The sequence below is a fragment of the Helianthus annuus genome, chromosome 12, assembly GCF_002127325.2.
Source record: "Helianthus annuus cultivar XRQ/B chromosome 12, HanXRQr2.0-SUNRISE, whole genome shotgun sequence".
NCBI lineage: Eukaryota > Viridiplantae > Streptophyta > Magnoliopsida > Asterales > Asteraceae > Helianthus > Helianthus annuus.
In genome coordinates this window covers 149,747,281-149,753,590 of record NC_035444.2, presented here as the reverse complement: position 1 = coordinate 149,753,590, position 6,310 = coordinate 149,747,281, and the positions used below count along the sequence as shown (strand labels likewise).

Below are 6,310 nucleotides of genomic sequence, written 5' to 3'. Positions count from 1 at the left end.
ATGCACAACTTTCATTTAATACTATATACGCACACATTGTCACTACAAGATATATGCTCGGGAAAACCCAGAGTGTCACAGAATTGATATGCGTCTTATGAATGTTATGTATCACTTGATACTGAAAGTTTACATGAAAGTCCCGAAGGATTAAATTATGTAAGTCATGTAAAGTAAGTTCTCGAGAACAATGTGATCATTCTATGCATATTCAGATTTGAATAGGCTATGATTATTTTACATGTTGGATATAATTGGAACTCCTGATGAGTTTCTAAAGCAATTGAGTGCTTAAAAGGTTAATTAAAACATCTTAACGATGTAATACTTGTGCACCAAGAAACATACTTAGAAAACTTGTACCGGGTGATTGTGATATCTCAATAAATAGTGTACACGCATGGTACAATATGGATTTTGGAGATAAAAGCAAGTGTTCATGACATTTTCACTTGAGCTTATTGTGATGATATAACCTTTCTCAAGCAAAAAGACATTGGAATGAGTTCAAAGAAACATTTAAGGTATAAACGATATTTGATTATATTTTACTAACCCATCAAAACAAGTTTGGTTAGTCTTGTAGATGCAGGAATGTAACAAAACATAGTGGTGGACATATGATAATTTTTGGAAAGAGGCACCTAAAGTCTCGTTAGAAGATTATACAACATTGCTCAACATAAAGGATAGCACATTAAGGGATCAAGCGACAAATCATTCGCTACAAAGGCTTTATTCGACTTTCAAGGAAGATGGACACACGTCACATAAAGGATACATGTTAAAATGAGGGGGAGACTTATTCAAGTTTTTAATGAGGCAACATACATGATCCAGAAGTATTAGGGGGAGACAATACGTGCTGCACTCTTTTTCCCTTAGCTGAGGTTTTGTCCCACTGGGTTTTCCTAGCAAGGTTTTTAACGAGGCAGCATCACCAAGCGTATTAAAGAATAGTATATTATCATGTGGACAGTCAAGGGGGAGTGTTATGAATGCATCATTATTAGTGACTATCCACATTTCTAACTCCTATGTCACATTTATGTTTGTATTAATGTTATAGCCTATATATAGTGGCTCATGTATTTTGTATGGGATATATCAATGATGCGTGATAAAATACACATATTTGTCCCATGTAAATTGCATAGTTTTTGTATAATTTTTATTTGTTTTATTTATTTTTTAGTATTAAATTACATTATTTGGTGTTTTGGCAGGTCCTGGTGCAAATGGAGCGAAAACGAGTAATATGGAAATCACCAGCCAGTTGAGCAGAGTAGAACGCCAGTGACAAAAATCAAAATTGCTGCTATTTTTTGTGATTGAGCCGAGCCCGCTATCTCTATATTATATTGGGGGAGGCTATATATATTGAATTCAAAATCAAAAGTGGGCCGATAAAATAAACTTCATGCATTTCGAAAACAGTTATTGTTTCATGGTTTTGGGCTTGTGAAACAAACTTAGTGGGTATTAAAAATAAAAACCCTAATGCAATGGAAAGATAATATATATAGAGAAGGTGGACGTGATGTAGGGGGAAGATCATTGTTTTTGAGAAGAGGCACAAAGGTCAACAGCAATTGGCGGCAAGGAGGTGATCAGGGAAAAAGGCAGAATTGGAACAACAACAGTGACGACAACAAGCACAATTGGTGATTATTATTGTTTTTCGTCCAACATCAAGGGAGTGGAGGATCCCTATTTGGTTTCGACACATCAGTGGGTGATTTCTCTTTATTGTATTCGAGAAGGCTGCTAGACGAACAGAAACAAAGAAGAAATTTTCAGTTCGAGTTTGGAGCATTACGGGTTTGATATTGCGCTTATTTTTCTAATCCTTTGCATCGAAACCATGTTTTGTTTGATTTTCACAACTGAATTTATTATGATTTTGATAAATATGAGTAGCTAAACTTCATAACTACCTAGGTTGAGATGAACTAGAGGATTGTAATGCGTTTGTGACATGTTTTCGGTTATTTGGTGTGATTTACATAACTTGTCTTTGATATTGATCTTGATATTGCATGTTGGTATGTTTTGGTTGTTTTATTAGTCAATAAATTCAGCGGTTTAGGCACGAAGAAATTCCCCCTAGACTTAGGATTTAATTTAGTTCGTTGATCCTAGGATTTTCGGGTTAGGTATTGTGTTGAGAAATTGACCAAGTTGACTAATAATTAAAATCACTATATTAAAACTTGCATCCTCATCTTGTGACTCGAAAGACGATTAGGGTGAGCTAGGTTATTAGCTAATTATTGGTGGGTAGATTGGGTGACCGATAGCTCGGGCTCGTTTATTGCATCGTAATTAAGGTTTCCTAGGATTTCAGTTATCAAAGTTGGGTTTGCTTTGCGATTTTGGGATCTTCTCTTAACATAACTGTCTTTGAGGTCAAAAGGATTCTATTTTCGTAGGATTTGGTATCGATAGCTCGAGCCGGTTCGTTCTAGCACTTCACATTTAGTCTTGCTTCTTCATTTGGGACATCTCTAGCGGGGGGTCAATTGAGGGAAATAGATATTTAACCGTTATCATTGTCACATTAGCATTGCATGATTCTAGGGATTCGACACCTAGGTAGCCTTTATCTCATATATATTTGATCACAATTTCCTCGCGTGTTTGCTTCGTCTGTTGGCTTTGTTTCATACGTTCTCTTATTTAATTTAGTTATTATTTAATTATTAAAAATCACTTCCAAATCAAACTTAAAAATTGACTTTTTATTCGACAAAGGTTCATTATCTAGAGTTTGCATATAGTGTCCACGGATTGATATCCGATCTTGCCATCTACACTACACTGCGACCGGTGCACTTGCCGATTGTGTGTGGTTTAGGTTGTGATTCCATTTTTAAAATGTGACAACTCGGACTTTAGACTTGCTTTGATGTAACGTTACGTGCTTACGAGAACTGAATTATATGATTTAATGAATGTTTTGGTTTTATGTGTATCATGTGTGCATGTATGTATTGAACCGCACAACACTTGGAAACCCGAATCGCACACCGCACAAGCCTATTGGGCTTTACACTTGCTCGCGGACCATTAGAAGTAGCCGAGTGGGCTCGGCCCACTCCCCTTATGCGCAAACAAACAAAACACCCCTTAGGGACTTGTTTTCTCATTAGTTGCAAAACACACACACAAGTCACAAAACCTTAGAAGCTCTTATCCTCTCTCTCGTTTCTCTTGAAGCCGACGACACCCAAAGGCTCACGAGTTTGGAATTGTTCTTGCATCCTTCACCTTTCGGTTAGTGTTTGGTTATTAAATTGGTTGATGTTAGGTGGTTTCACATGTTCTAGAATTGCATGATGATGAACTAGGGCTAATCCGATTAGTGTTTGATGTTAAGTGCTTGCTAAATGATGCTTCGATTATGGGTTATTGAATGTTTGTAATCGGCTATAATAAGAATCGGTTTGATTAGGTTGCATGATAGTTTATGATTTTGTAAATCACATGATCCGATTTGATGCTTGATTAAGTGCGAATTCTGCATTCTTGATGATGATGCTATGAACGTGTATGAATGTGTTTGATTTTGGAATGAAACTGTTGTTTGATCTGATTTCCGAAACTGCCTTAGATGTTTGCTAGAATCACGGATAAATCATTGCATGAATTATGGAAATCAGTTACACACTTGGTTGCGACCCAGATTGCGAGTCGGGAACCCACAGTCTCGACTCGAGACCACATCAGCATGAACCGAAACCACGGTTGCGAGTCCTGTTGCGACTCGTAACCAGACCATGACAAGCCGAAATCACCATTGCGACTCGTAACCTCCTGTTGCGACTCGTAATCTCCTGCTGTGACTCGTAATTCCCTGTTGTGACTCGAGATCGCCGGTTGCGACTCGAGACCAAGTATGCACGTGCACTGTTTTGGGCCTACACTGTCACGGGCCCAATCATTCTGGACCAAACCTTTTGGACTTATGCAATTGACTGTCATGCGTTATGTATTTGGGCCGTGTATACCATTGGACCTCTATTGGGCCGATATGTATTTGGTAGTATGTAATTGGGCTGATTGTCTTTTGGGCTTAGACATTGGATCACACAAGTTTAATATATTGGGCCGGGTTATGTTGGGTCGAGATTAGAACGCACAAGTTATGCTCTTGACTGCTAAGTGTTACCATGTTCTATAAGTGCTCGAAACATGTTAACTTGTATGTTCTATACGTGCATTACGTGAAGTCAAAACCTGACTTGTATACAAACCGTGATTGGACGTGGTTGACCATTTACTAGCTTATCTATACTCTTTGTGTATCTGCCGAGCAAACCAAGGTGAGTTCACACAGCCAAGGCATGGGATTCCCGGGTGGGAATTGGGTTGGAATGATTACTTGTACTTACGCATTCACTAGACTATAGACCATCGTCCTCAGGATAGTCAGGACACGTTACGTAAAGCCTACGTAACCCAGTATTTGCCATTTGTCTCCCGGGTCGGGAGGACACGTTACGTAAAGCCTACGTAACCTAATACCTTCTACTGTCTTCCGGGTCGGAAGGACACGCTGCGTAAAGCCTACGTAGCCACCCACGCGTACCACTGTCCTCGGGGAAGGGCACGTCACGTAAAGCCTACGTGACCCAGTACGTATTCCTGTTCTCGGTTTATGAAGAACACATGGTCGCACTAGTCTAGTAAGTACCGTAACGGGAAGCCCCCATTATAAAGGATAAACGTGAGAATCCCTCACCAGTAGTATATACATGGGAAACCCCCACTAGACGAACTTACGCATTACTATTACACACTTACTTTCTGTGAACTCGCTCAACTAGTTTGTTGATTATTTGCTGCATGCCTTGCAGGACCTTAGGTACTTTATGGAGCTTGCACAAGGAGGAGCAGGTCGTTGTGGACAAGGATTCATGAACGCTTACTAAACACTTATGATATTTCATACGTTAACACTTATGATTGGGTTTTTACTTAAATGCTTCCGCTACATATACAATGTTTGGTTTTTGAACATCAATTATATCTATGGTTATTGGTATATACTATGTTTGATATAATTGGTGGCTTGATCCTGGTCATGTCACGCCTCCAAGCGGTGATGCTCCGCAGGTGGATTTTTGGGGGTGTGACATAAAACTTGTTCGAATTTAAATATATTTTCACACATCAAGTTTTTGGCGCCGTTGCCGGGGACACTGGCACTTTAGAGAACGACCCGAGTCGTCTATTTAGTTGTTTATTTGCTTTCATAGATTTTCATTGCCTTTAGGTTCCTTTTGCTTGCAATTTGTGCCTTTAGGGTTAGATTTCCTTTAGTCTTTGTTTAAGTAGTTTTCTTCATTGGATGCACCACACTCGTTCACAGGGGCCACCTTCATTTGCTGCTTCGTCTGAGCCCGAGCGAGATTTCCACGAGCGCCTTCGCACTTTCCGAGCTAGTCAGGTACACACTTCATCTTCTGCTTTTACTATGGGTGACAACGAAGCCCCAGCTAGGAGAGTCGTCGCAGACTACGCTAGGCCGAACGCGGCCAATGCTCGATCCAGCATTACTCGACCCGCTATCGGGGTTAATCGTTGGCAGATTCCGCCCCAGATCATCACGATGGTTATGAACACCATCCAATTTCATGGACTACCTTCTAAGGACCCGAATGTCCATCTCTCGCGCTTTTCAGCTATCTGCGATACGTTCCAGGAGCAAGGTGTCACCGAGGATGCCTGCAAGCCGCGCCTATTCCCACTCTCGCTCGCGGACCGTGCTCATGCTTGGTTGGAATCTCTCCCTGCGGAATCCATTACTACCTGGGCGGGTATGAAAGAAAAATTCTTAGGTAAGTATTTCCCTCCTTCCAAAACCGCTCGTCTGAGGAGCCTGATCCAAGAGTTTCGCCAAAAGGAGGGAGATTCATTCTACGAGACATGGGAGCGTTTCAAGGAGTTACTACTCAAGTGTCCTCATCACGGATTTGAGGATTGGGCTTTAGTTGAGAGATTCTATCATGGAGTGACGCCCACTACGAGGAATATGCTGAATACTACTGCCGGTGGCAATCAGCTGACCGCCAAGACACCTGATGAGTGCATGGATATGTTCGAGGATATAGCGATGAGTAGCTACGAGTTTCCTGAGTCTAGAGATTCATCCACTACACATAGAGGAGTGCACAAGGTCGATGAGGTCACCAGGATGCAAGCACAGATTGACGCTTTGAAACAGCAGGTGAGTGATATGAAGGTACAGAAGGAGCAGCTATGCGAGATATGCACTGGTAGGCATGACACGACCGCGTGTCCTATT

The 6,310-nt window shown here is 40.8% G+C and overlaps 1 non-coding gene across 1 annotated transcript; it reads right to left on the bottom strand.

Annotated features, from left to right (window-relative positions):
- Positions 1-5,872: 5,872 nt before the first annotated feature.
- Positions 5,873-5,979, bottom strand: LOC118485167. Its single transcript, XR_004875472.1, has one exon. It is a non-coding gene; the product is annotated as a small nucleolar RNA R71 (small nucleolar RNA).
- Positions 5,980-6,310: the final 331 nt, after the last annotated feature.